General features: G+C 44.2%; 1 long non-coding RNA gene across 2 annotated transcripts in view; it reads right to left on the reverse strand.

Annotated features, from left to right (window-relative positions):
- LOC135186918 (uncharacterized) overlaps positions 1 to 12,403 on the reverse strand; it is a 166,537-nt gene that overhangs the window by 111,751 nt on the left and 42,383 nt on the right. The window lies entirely within an intron of this gene.

A 12,403-nucleotide genomic window follows, 5' to 3' on the forward strand; every position in this document is an offset into this window, starting at 1 on the left:
ATTTCAGTCTATACTTTAGAAATCTGCATCTGCACATGGAGCTGTTTAAAACTCTTAAATAAGCTTTTAATCTGAATTCCATTGGCAACAACTTCAGGCTAGATCAAGGATATGGGATTGTAAGAAGAAGCAGCTGAGCTCATTCTGAAGGAATATCTTGTCTGTTTTTTGCTCACAGACTGCTCTGAAAAAAACCCACCACATCCTCACTCATGTCCCAGTCTGATTTCTAAAGCCAGTTACATTAAAGGTTCAGACTCAAGTTAATCAGGTAGACAGCACCACTGTCCCTGTGACTCCTCTAAATCCTAATCAAGACAATTCCAACAGTTCTTTACTTAGATAGAGAAGAGAAATATCAGATTCCTACCAAACCACAGAAAAAAAAAATCAACAAAAAACCATGCAGCAGCTGTTAGTTTCTAGATTAGTAGAGTGTAATTGGAAGGTAGGTGCTGATCCCAACTCATTAGCAGGACCTACACAAACACTGTGGATGACTGCCTGCTGTGCTCCTCACTTTAAATGTACCATTAAAGAAACACTTTCTGAAGACCAGAGATAACAGAGGTCACCAGCATCAGAATAAAGATTCCAGATAATCCTCAAATTAAAGGCCTTCAGGTGTAAGGAAATCCTGCTGGCACACATCTGAGTGATAATCTAAACATAATCCACAAACTGGCAAACTGAATGCTGAATTAATTATAACACTGAGGGACTGTGGGAAAGAACCAAGATTACTGAGCTCCTAATTACTGAATTTGATTGTCCTGGAAACAGGGTAGCTATTCACTTCGTTTTATCATCTTCAGTTCTGCTTTGGACAGACAGAGTTTTGTTGCTCTATCTCAAATTAAGCCTCTGCAAGATTTTGCATGCAGTAGAAATGAAACCTTGGCCTAAATGCCCAAAGACTTGACAGCTGGGTAAACCACACAAATCTTTTAGTTCTTCAAAACATCAATTTCTCAGCAGAGGCTACCTCACCAATCTGCTGCCATGCCTCTCATAGTGCTACATACTCAAAATGAGAGTCACATTCTTAGAGTGCTTTGGCTTTTTTATTATTGCTAGCTGTGCTGGTTTGAGCCTAGCTGGAATGTTTTGGTGAGTAGAATTAGATCACAGGCTGTGAAAAGCAAACAGTGGTGATGGCTACTGCACTCATAAGTTTGCTGAGATGGATAAGAACAAGAAGACAAACACAGATAACAGAGTTGCTCTCTGTCTCTCTGGGCCTCAACTTCTCTCTCTAAGCTAACCTGCCATCTGTGTGACTAATCCTTCTGCTTCCAAAGCCCCCTGGCTGAACCTCCAAGCTACCTTGAGCATAAGGCAAAGTCTTGGGTAAGGTAGGGGGATGGGAGGAAGGTGGAAGGGTGGTTGGGAGCTCCTCCTGGGGACTCGGGTTTTTGAGAAGGCTGTTGTGCTTCTGTATTACCTTTTTAACCTGTATATTTGTGTCTATAACTGTATATACTGTAACTATCTGCTTGTCTATTGTGCTAAGCTGTAACTATAAGCTTCATTCAATTTCCAGAGTGGCTGAGTCTAGTCTGGATGATTTTCCAAAGCTGGGGCAGAGGAGGGGAGGGAAGACCCAAACCATCACATCCTTATTTCAGATCTCAGTTGGCAGAGCATGGGACTCTTAATCCCAGGGTGGTGGGTTTGAGCCCCATGTAGAGCGCCAAAATTAGGATGTGATGATTTGGGTGTTACACTAGCTCCATCTTAAACAGATAGTACTAAAACAGAATAGAGAAAGCAGTCACTTAAATGAGAATCTGGGGAGATTGATTAACATCAGTGTCAGATTTATCATAATTGATTTAGCCAGATCAAACACAACCATGTTACTCTACTATAAATTTACCCAGATTCCTACCATGCATTCCTTCCTCTGCATCTTGCTGTGGTAGGCCTCATAGACCCAAAATAGGCTTATACATGTCCTGCCTTGCCTAGGCATGTTTTCCTGCTCCAGAGAGGTAAGCGTGGGAAATGAACCCAAAACCTGGAGCCATAGAGTCTGGCCTGCCCAGGGTCCTGTGGTATAAGGTACACACACTTAGCTTGTGCCTGCCTAGTGCAAGGCCTGTGCTTTGCCCAAATTAGGGAAAAGTGAGCCTGTGGCTTTGCCTAATATGGTCTGGTTTGGCTAACTGCCATCCTGGTTGGCTATTCTGTGTCCAAAGGGCAATTCATCTCAGCCCACATTGATAAAAGAGATACGCAGGTGAACAACCTGCTTCTGCTTCCCTGCTTTGCTTCCCTGCTCTCTGCCTGCTCTCTCTGCTGTGCCCAGCCCTGCTGCTATTGCACACGGCCTTATTGCTTGCCTGCTAAACTCCACTGCCACCAGTTACCAGGAGCAGACCCTGGATGCCTGCACGCCATCAGCCTGTGTGGCCAGTGTGACATGGTGCTGAGACTGCACCACATCTGCCTCTGCACCTGAAGGTCCTGCCTAGAATCCCTGGACACATACACAGATCATCCAGAAGAAGCCAGGAGACAAGGGCAGAGATTGTCTGCGTCCTGTCCCCAGAAGCCAGGAAGACTCAAGCCTCAACATCCAACACAACGGAGTCCCCTGAAAGCATTTGGGCACTGCCTGGACTGTGGCCAGCCCCCATGAGGGTAATAATAATAATCTGTGAGTAAATGCTTCAATGCCTCTTTGTAACTCTCTACTGCCTGCTGCCATAGAGCAGAAAGAGCTTGGGCCCAGCCACTGGGCAAACAGCATATTGGCCACAAGCAGCGTTTGACCACGGGAATAGTCTCAGTCTCTTCCAGTTCAATTAATGCTTATGTATTTTGCTGGTTATTCCTAGATCTAGATATTATCCATAGAATGTTTCCATGACAGTGTAAGAACCAAAACACCATTAAAATTAGTGGTCAGGGGTGGCAAGAGCTCAGAATATAAAAATTAATAAATGTTATTAATTTTGGAATATATCATCTCACACCAATTAATTTCCCCTCTCCAACACCTCTCCAAAGAAAAAGCCTGCATTTCATGCAATCCAGGAATTGAGAAGCACACTGCTTAAAAAGAAATTATCCAAAAACACAGCACAAAGTTCTGTTCACTTTTGTAAGTTAATTTGTTGCATAGAAACTTGTAAATGTATTTTAAATAAATCCACATTTATGACTTATGGATAAAAGTTTTTATGAACACATTACAGCAAAGCATTAATCTTCCTTCTTCCATCTGACATTGGAGCCCTCCATTTAGCATTTCTCATTGTGTATCACAGAGGGAGTTAGTGCTGTGCTTATACCTTCCTCTTCCAACAGAGCACTTTTTAAACAAAAAAAATGCTCCACAAAACACAGAAATATACCACAGTGTCTCCAAGTCCTTCAGGCAACAGCGTGGCACAAACATCATCAGCTGATCTCCATTTCCTTCAAGGTTTGACAGGAATTTTCATTCAAGGTTGAGGTCTGCCTCCATTTGCTACCCAAGCAATGTTTTTCCCCCGAGAAACACTGCTGAGCACTTTATTAGCTGCACCTTATTAGCCACACATCTGCGGCCCTGTGAGGAGAGGCTGAGGGAGCTGGGGGTGTGCAGCCTGGAGAAATGGAGGCTCAGGGCAGACCTCATTGTTGTCTACAACTACCTGAAGGGAGGCTGTAGCCAGGTGGGGTTGGTCTCTTCTGCCAGGCAAGCAGCAACAGAACAAGGGGACACAGTCTCAAGTTGTGCCAGGGGAGATGTAGGCTGGATGTTAGGAGGAAGTTGTTGGCAGAAAGAATGATTGGCATTGGAATGGGCTGTCCAGGAACCTGGTGGAGTCACTGTCCCTGAAGGTGTTGAAGCAAAGCCTGGATGGGGCACTTAGTGCCATGGTCTAGTTGACTGCATAGGGCTGGGTACTAGGTTGGACTGGATGATCTTGGAGGTCTCTTCCAATCTGGTTGATTCTATGATTTGAAGCACATGGTGAGCAACATTGAAATATTATCTTGCTACACCATTTCAACTCCACATCTTTCTCTCCTTCCAATTTCAGTTCCCACAGATATAAAACACTTTCTTCATAAGGCAACATGAAACATTGTCCAAATAAGTGCACTGGAAGAGCTGGAGGATGAAAAGGGACTTGACGATCACATCGGGTTGGAAAGGACCTTCAAAGGTCATCTAGTCCAACTCCCTGCAGTCATCAGGGACACTGCCAATTGCATCTTGCTGCCTGGTGCCACAAGACACAGAGATAAGGTTTCTAAGAAATATACAGTAATTCTTTTCACACACAATGAAGGTGAGCATGAAGAAACTAGGATTTGTTTGAGGCCATGAGAGGTTTAAAAACAGGACCAAGGAAGCAAGTCCGATCTCTTAAGAAGTAAGTCCCTGCTGAATTCTCAGAGAACACATTGGCAACATCTACAAAGATGTATTTCTAAAAACACATCAGAAGATTTTCATAGGCTACTCCCTTTAAAGGCAAACCCACATTTTGACCCCATTTGTCATTCAAATGTTTCCATAACCAGCGACGTCTACATGCCAGAGCTCTCATTCAACAGTGAGCAGGTTGCTCTTCAAACTCAAACAAAACTCAGCAGGCTAGAGAGCTAAACAGGGATAGCACAGAAACACACACACACACTATCCCTAACCATTGGTTAAGCAGAGCTTTTAAAATGCAGATTAGATCTCCAGATAGTAACAAATCATTAGAGCTGGAAAACCTTTCAGCCCAGTACTTTAATTTGAAGATGACATACAGTTTTATGTCGCTGCTATAAAACATCAGCGCTGGTTTTAACTCACTGTTCTGCTTTCCCATCAGATTTACTGCAGCAGAATTGAACCAGGGTTATAAAGAGCATGAGTAGTTAAAGAAATTCTATTTGATGCTGGAAATAGTTTCAGAATGGACAATTAAACCCATTTTCCCAGCAACTTAGACACCCACAGCAGTCAGTGTTGTAATTTGTTGTAAACTCTAGCACACATGAAATATCACAGCTATCAGCTTCTGGCTGTTTTTAATAGCTTGCTGCTGACCATAAGAGCACTTCAATAAAGTAAAGCAGTAAAAAAAAAACCAACCCAAACAACAAACAAATAATAACAAAACAGAAAAAAAAAAAGAACATTTTTCATCTTCATTTTTCAAAACTGAAAAATCCTCCAACTCTTGAGATGTAAGGCACCATTAAGAGGGTTTTATATTCATTGCCTATGGTCCACAATTCAAAGATTCCTACAGAAAAATGCTAATCTCAGAGTGACATTAGTATAATTATGACTTAATGACACCAAGTATGAGTGCATATGCATCAAACAAGACTTGTAAGAAGTGACAGTCTGTGGTTTGGTCATGGGGATGGGACTGATATATCTGACACTTGTCTCTGTGTTGTTAGATATGGAAGGAGCATTTTGTTCCTCCCTGATATAACCACTGCTCTCCTGAGGAGGAGCTATGCTTCTGTCACTGCTGTCTCTCACCTGGGGTAAACTCAAGACATACTGTGAATTTCTACGAAGTATCCAGAGAAGAAATCCTGATTTCAGTTGTCAAGTCTACATACTATAGAATCATAGAATCAACCAGGTTGGAAGAGACCTCCAAGATCAGCCAGCCCTGGCCAAACAACTAGACGATGGCACCACACCAGCTTTGTTGCCCTTCTCTGGACACATTCCAGCACCTCAACATCTCTCTCAAACTGAGGAGCCCAGAATTGGACACAGCACTCAAGGTGTGGCCTGACCAGTGCGGAGTACAGGGGAAGAATAACCTCCCTTGTCCTACTGGCCACACTGTTCCTGATGCAGGCCAGGATGCCATTGGCTCTCCTACCCACCTGGGCACACTGCTGGCTCATCTTCAGCTACTATCTATCAGTATCCCCAGGTCCCTTTCTGCCTGGCTGCTCTCAGCTACTCTGTCCCCAGCCTGTAGCACTGCTTGGGGTTGTTGTGTCCAAAGTGTAGAACTCTGCACTTGGCCTTGTTAAATCTCATCCCATTGGCTTCTGCCACCCCTCCAGCCTGTCAAGATCCCTCTGCAGAGCTCTCCTACTCTCCAACAGCTCCACACCTGCTCCTAGATTGGTACCCAGAGAACAACTAGTTTTGCTATTATCAACTGTGGCAAAGAAGGCATTTTTCTCATCCTTTGTTACTGCTTCCCCACCCTGCATCCAGTAAAGGATGGAGACTTTCCTTGGCCCTCTTTTTGTTCCCAGTGTATTTATGGAAACATTTTCTACTGTTTTTTATAGCAGCAGCCAGACGAAATTCTGGTTGGGTTTTGGCTCAACTATGTCCTACATTTATAGGTGTGTATGGAATACTACAGAGGCAGAATAAACCCATGTTCTTCCTGTTTCCAAGCCTCAAACTCTCAATAGCAACAGATTATGAAGTTCATCAGGAAAGAACAAAAGAAGGAATTCAAGACTGAATTAGTGTGGACAGTCATGCCATGTACTGGTATCATATTGGAGGGTCACACTGTTAAGTTTACAGACTGGGAAAGACATGTGAGAGGAAAGGTTTTAACAGCAACTGACAAGCTGCTATGTGCTAGTTAGAAGCAAGCTGGAATGTTTTGGTAAAAGAACTAGATAACAGGCAGTGGAATGAAAAACATGGTGTCTCCTTCTCTCACAGTCACGCTGAGAACTTTGGGAAGAAGAAGTAAACATTCTCCATTTTGTCTTCTTCTTCTGCCTTTGCCTGCAGACCTGGTCACATCTCATTAACCTTGCTCCCACTAACCTTGCTCCCTAACCTCTTGGCTGCACCTCTCTTCTTCCTGAGAACTGGGGTAAGGTTGAGAGGGCAAGGGGAGGTGTTGGGGTGGTTTGAGAGCCCCTCCTGGGGACTCAGGTTTCTGGGAGGGGAGTTGTGCTTTTGTATTGTTTATCCTTTGTATATTTCTGTATATAATTGTATATAACTGTATATATTGTAAATAGCTGCTTGTAAATTCTGCTAGCTGTAAATAAATTGCTTCATCTATATTCCCAGGGTCCGTCTGAGTTAGCTGGGTACATACAAAGTGTGGGGGGGTGGGTAAAAGCCCAAACCATCACATGCTATAACCAGGGCTACCTCCTAGAGCAGACACTGCTTTAGAAACACTCAATGCATATGCTCTAGAGCACATGCAGTTAACACAATTGAGTCAGATTTTACTAACAATTCACGTTCAGAATAACTTCAAGTCATACCAGGTAACAGAGCAGAAACTGTCCTTTCATAACTCACACACTCAGCAGCTTGTTTGTTGTCCAGCCTAACATACCAACTTCTGACACACACACACAGTATCACACACAGTATTATTAGGATTGGAAGAGACCTCATAGATCATCAAGTCCAACCCTTTACCACAGAGCTCAAGGCTAGACCATGGCACCAAGTGCCACATCCAGTCCTGCCTTGAACAGCCCCAGGGACGGTGACTCCACCACCTCCCCGGGCAGCCCATTCCAGTGTCCAATGACTCTCTCAGGGAAGAACTTTCTCCTCACCTCGAGCCTAAATCTCCCCTGGTGTAGCTTGAGGCTGTGTCCTCTTGTTCTGGTGCTGGCCACCTGAGAGAAGAGAGCAACCTCCTCCTGGCCACAACCACCCCTCAGGTAGTTGTAGGCAGCAATAAGGTCTCCCCTGAGCCTCCTCTTCTCCAGGCTAACCAATCCCAGCTCCCTCAGCCTCTCCTCGTAGGGCTGTGCTCAAGGCCTCTCCCCAGCCTCGTCGCCCTTCTCTGGACACACTCAAGCATCTCAATGTCCCTCCTAAACTGGGGGGCCCAGAACTGAACACAGCACTCAAGGTGTAGTCTAACCAGTGCAGAGTACAGGGGCAGAATGACCTCCCTGCTCCTGCTGACCACACCATTCCTGATGCAGGCCAGGATGCCACTGGCTCTCTTGGCCACCTGGGCACACTGCTGGCTCATGTTCAGGTGGGTATCAATCAGCACCCCCAGATCCCTCTCTGTCTGGCTGCTCTCCAGCCACTCCGACCCCAGCCTGTATCTGTGCATGGGGTTGCTGTGGCCAAAGTGCAGCACCCTGCACTTGGAGCTATTGAACCCCATCCCCTTGGACTCTGCCCATCTGTCCAGGCGGTCAAGGTCCTGCTGCAGAGCCCTTCTGCCCTCCAACCCAGCCACATCTGCTGCCAGCTTGTGACAGCACACCACCTTTCATCTTCTGCTGCACTCTCCAGCTGAAGGATTGATTATACAGAAGTCCCTTAGCTGAGCTTTATCCAGAGCTAGCCAGGTGGCCTATCAAGCTACTTCTGCCTCCTGATGGAAAATACCATCACATGCTAGCATCTTCCAGTTGGATTTGAGGGTCACCTATTGCAAAGCACAACAACAATCAGGCACGACTGAAAATTGGAATAGCTCTAACACACAGAATGGAAAGAAACAAAACACAGCTGACATTTTCAGGGCTTAGCTCCCCCCCAAAAGTTTCCCCACACAACCTTTAGTTTTGACGTTTACACTATTTTTAATGCAGCAGTGCAGCATCTTGGATTGCCCTAGAGCTACTCCTGAATCTCATGTGAAGTTTGGATGAGGTTCACTATTCAAAGGGCACATTATCAATTCCTGACATCCAGGGAGAGAACTGTGCCTGGAGAATTTCCATTCTCCATGTCAAAACATAAACCACACAATTAACCTGAAAGTAAAAATACTGCATAGAAGCTCCCCTGTATGTATTCAAGGTTCTGACTGCTACGTATTACAGAATCTGAAATCATTGTTAAAAGCCATAACATTTGGTTAAAGACAATCTAAGGACCAAAAGAGCAAAGCAAAGAGGTTATAAATTCAATACAACATTCTGTGTAACAGCAGAAACTAATTTTGCTCTGCACCTTCTGTGACCAGTGGGTTGACTTAAAAGAAGGCTTCCCAAAATAGGTCTTACATCCACCAAGTAAATTGGCAAAGATCAGCTCTTAAAAACTAACTTAGTTTCCACTTATCTGTCTTCAGTATTCAGCATGGGATTCTGTCATGCTTAGAACAGGCAATACACTGTGAGACCAGCCAGAAGATTTCCCCAGGTTACATTGTGCTAGTTTGGAGCTAGCTAGAATGTTTTGGTGAGAAGAACTAGATTACAGGCTGTGAAAGGAAAACAACAGTGATGTCTACTGCACTCATAGGCTTGCTGAGATGTATAAGAACAAAAATCAAAACATAGATAAGGCACTTCTCCTGCTGGGGAGCTCCAAGCTGCATCTCTCTCCCTAACCTCATCCTCCGTTTCTCTGACGAATCCACTTTGCTTCCTAACCCCCTGGCCAAACCTCCATTTTTCCTTGGGACTGGGGTAAGGTTAAGAGAGGTAGGGAGAAGGTGAAGGGGCAGTTGGGAGCCCCTCCTGGGGACTCAGGTTTCTGGGAGAGCTGTTGTGTTTCTCTACTACCTTTCACCTTGTATATTTCTGTACATACTGTAACTATCTGCTTGTCTATTGAGCTAAGCTGTAAATATAAGCTTCATTCCATTTCCAGAGCTGCTGAGTCTAGTCTGGGTGATTTCCGAAGTGTGGGGAGGCAGGGAACATGCAAACCATCACATACACACATCCACGTACAGCAGGCCTGCTCCTGTTATAGACATACACAACACAAGCAGAAAGGAACTTGATGGTGCCTGTCTGTATCTGCAGGATGTGAAAAGTTTCCACTCATTCAGTGAAACATCAGAACAGATGCCAGCATCAGTTAATTTGAAAGTTTCAGCTATCTACTGATGCTCAGGCAGTTTCCATGTTGGTTTCTTAAAACTATTCTCCCCTTGATGACTGTCCCATTTTTCAAGGCTCCAGTCTAACCCAATAGTGAAGAGAATACAACCAATCTACAGCAAATGTGGTAGAAGTTATTCACTGTCCTGTTTCAGAATACTGGAACAGTTATTTTTAAACTAACTGCACTGACTTAAACAAAAAAATAATCCCTAATTTGTTGACACACAAATGCCAAGATCTACTGAGGCTTGGATCCCAGTATTCCACAGACCACACAGACACTGGTCAGATCATTAATAGTTGTAGCCAAACCCCAAGACAAGGAGGAATATGGAACAAGAGAAACTATAGCAGCCAGTCTGACACTTGTCTAAGCAAACTGTAAGCCAAACCATTGTCAACAACATTTTTTAAACATTGAGGCAAAGAGTTTCAAGGCGAGAAATCAGAAAGAGGCTAAATGGCATTGAATTTGGGTGATTTACTGGGAAAAAACACTCTTCTGCAGAGAACTTGGAAAAGATGCTTTGTGAAGTTCATATTCCTGCTGGAAGGTGCAGTAATGGCTTTGCAGGGACCATGTGACTTGAGTACTGTTTGCACTAGTGCTGGGGAAGCCAAGATAAGGCTTTAATAGTTACTGGTCTCTGCAAGAGTCCTCCCTTCTGAATATTTGTTTGTGACAATCCCCTCCTCCACCTGTGTGGATAAAGACTTTAGTCAAAGCCTGAGTTTGTTCTGTGAGTCAGTAATAAAAAGCTGGCTGCCTTGTATCATAATGCAATAAAAATATAGAATAGAATAGAATCAACCAGTTTGGAAGAGACCTCCAAGCTCATCCAGTCCAACCTAGTACCCAGCCTTTTGCAGTCAATTAGACCATGGCACTAAGTGCCTCATCCAGGCTTTGCTCGAACACCTTCAGGGACAGCAACTCCACCACCTCCCTGGGCAGCCCATTCCAATGCCAATCACTCTCTCTGCCAACAGCTTCCTCCTAACATCCAGCCTAGACCTCCCCTGGCACAACTTGAGACTGTGTCCCCTTGTTCTATTGCTGCTTGCCTGGCAGAAGAGCCCAACCCCACCTGGCTACAGCCTCCCTTCAGGTAGCTGTAGACAGCAATGAGGTCTGCCCTGAGCCTCCTCTTCTGCTTACACTTACACTGTGAAGCATGAGAGGGTTTCCAGAAACAGAGCCTCATCTGACTAGACACAGCAGAAAATACTTAAATAGTCCTTCACTTACTGTCTCAGTGAGCTCCATATCTGAATTCCCCTTCCCCTACTTTACATTCACTGCTCATTGTCTTTCTAAGCTGATTACAGTAATAATGTTAAAAGTCATACCACGTTTTTCACCCTTGTCTGCTTGTGTGACTTTGCAATTGGACAAAGAATCTCTCATACCTACTTCAAGAATATTTGATTTCTCTTATCTAGTAGCATGCATTAGGAGCATGACAAATTAGTCTCTACTATCAGCACTTCCCCTGATATTTAGATGAGATCATTTCGACTGTCAAGGCAGAAGCAGAACTTCCAGATGAGATCATTAAAAATGATGTTGAATGCCAAGGAAATCCATTCTAAACAAATCTTGCTACCATACAGGCTACAGGCTACCATTAGCAAATCAAACTATGTACCTTGCATCTTTCCTTTTAATGATCTAGATACTGACTTGTCCCTTTGCTTATCCTTTCCTACCAAGATGCTCTATTTTCCAACTAAATTCTACCTTATCCCACAGTTCTTTCCATCTCTGCTGTCTCAATCCATTGTTGCTTTTAGTGAGTTCAGCAATCCAAAAAATATGTTAGACTGACAGTCCTGGAAAATCAGCCTCACTGTTTAGGTGCATGATAAACAAACAATCATTACAGCCAAGTTTAGCCTCAACTATATTCCAAAGTGGTGTCTTCTGGGATAGGTTCTCTACAGACCTACTGTTCAGAAACAATGTAAGCAGAGTAAAGGCAAAAGAAAACTGCACACAGTGTGCAGTCTATAGTGAGTCCAGTTTGTGCATGTATTAAATATAAATTGAAACACAAAGCTCCAAGAAAAAAAGCTGTTACAGAGCAATGCACGTATAAGACAAGAAAGAAAAAGACATGGTCAGACTCAACCTGCAGTATGCAGACCACAGCACTCATTCTTAGGGTTCTACATCCTCATTTGCATACCAGGCCATTCCTCAGCCAAAATAGGTTTTCTCCAAGTATCACATTAGGCACACACTACTCTTTGGGTTAAGTTCTATTTGAAGGCTACACAGTTCCTTCACCCTCTCAAACCCAGTGAAGACGAGCATCTGCTATTCTTACTGAGGTCATAGAATCATAGAATCAACCAGGTTGGGAGAGACCTCCAAGATCATCCAGTCCAACCTAGCACCCAGCCCTGTCCAATCAATTAGACCATGGCACTAAGTGCCTCATCCAGGCTTTTCTTCAACACTTCCAGGGTCGGTGACTCCACCACCTCCCTGGCAGCCCATTCCAATGCCAATCACTCTCTCTGACAACAACTTCCTCCTAACATCCAGCTTAGACCTCGTCTGGCTCAACTTGAGACTGTGTCCCCTTGTTCTGTTGCTGGTTGCCTGGCAGAAGAGACCAAACCC

Source organism: Pogoniulus pusillus, chromosome 26 (genome assembly GCF_015220805.1).
Source record: "Pogoniulus pusillus isolate bPogPus1 chromosome 26, bPogPus1.pri, whole genome shotgun sequence".
Lineage (NCBI taxonomy): Eukaryota > Metazoa > Chordata > Aves > Piciformes > Lybiidae > Pogoniulus > Pogoniulus pusillus.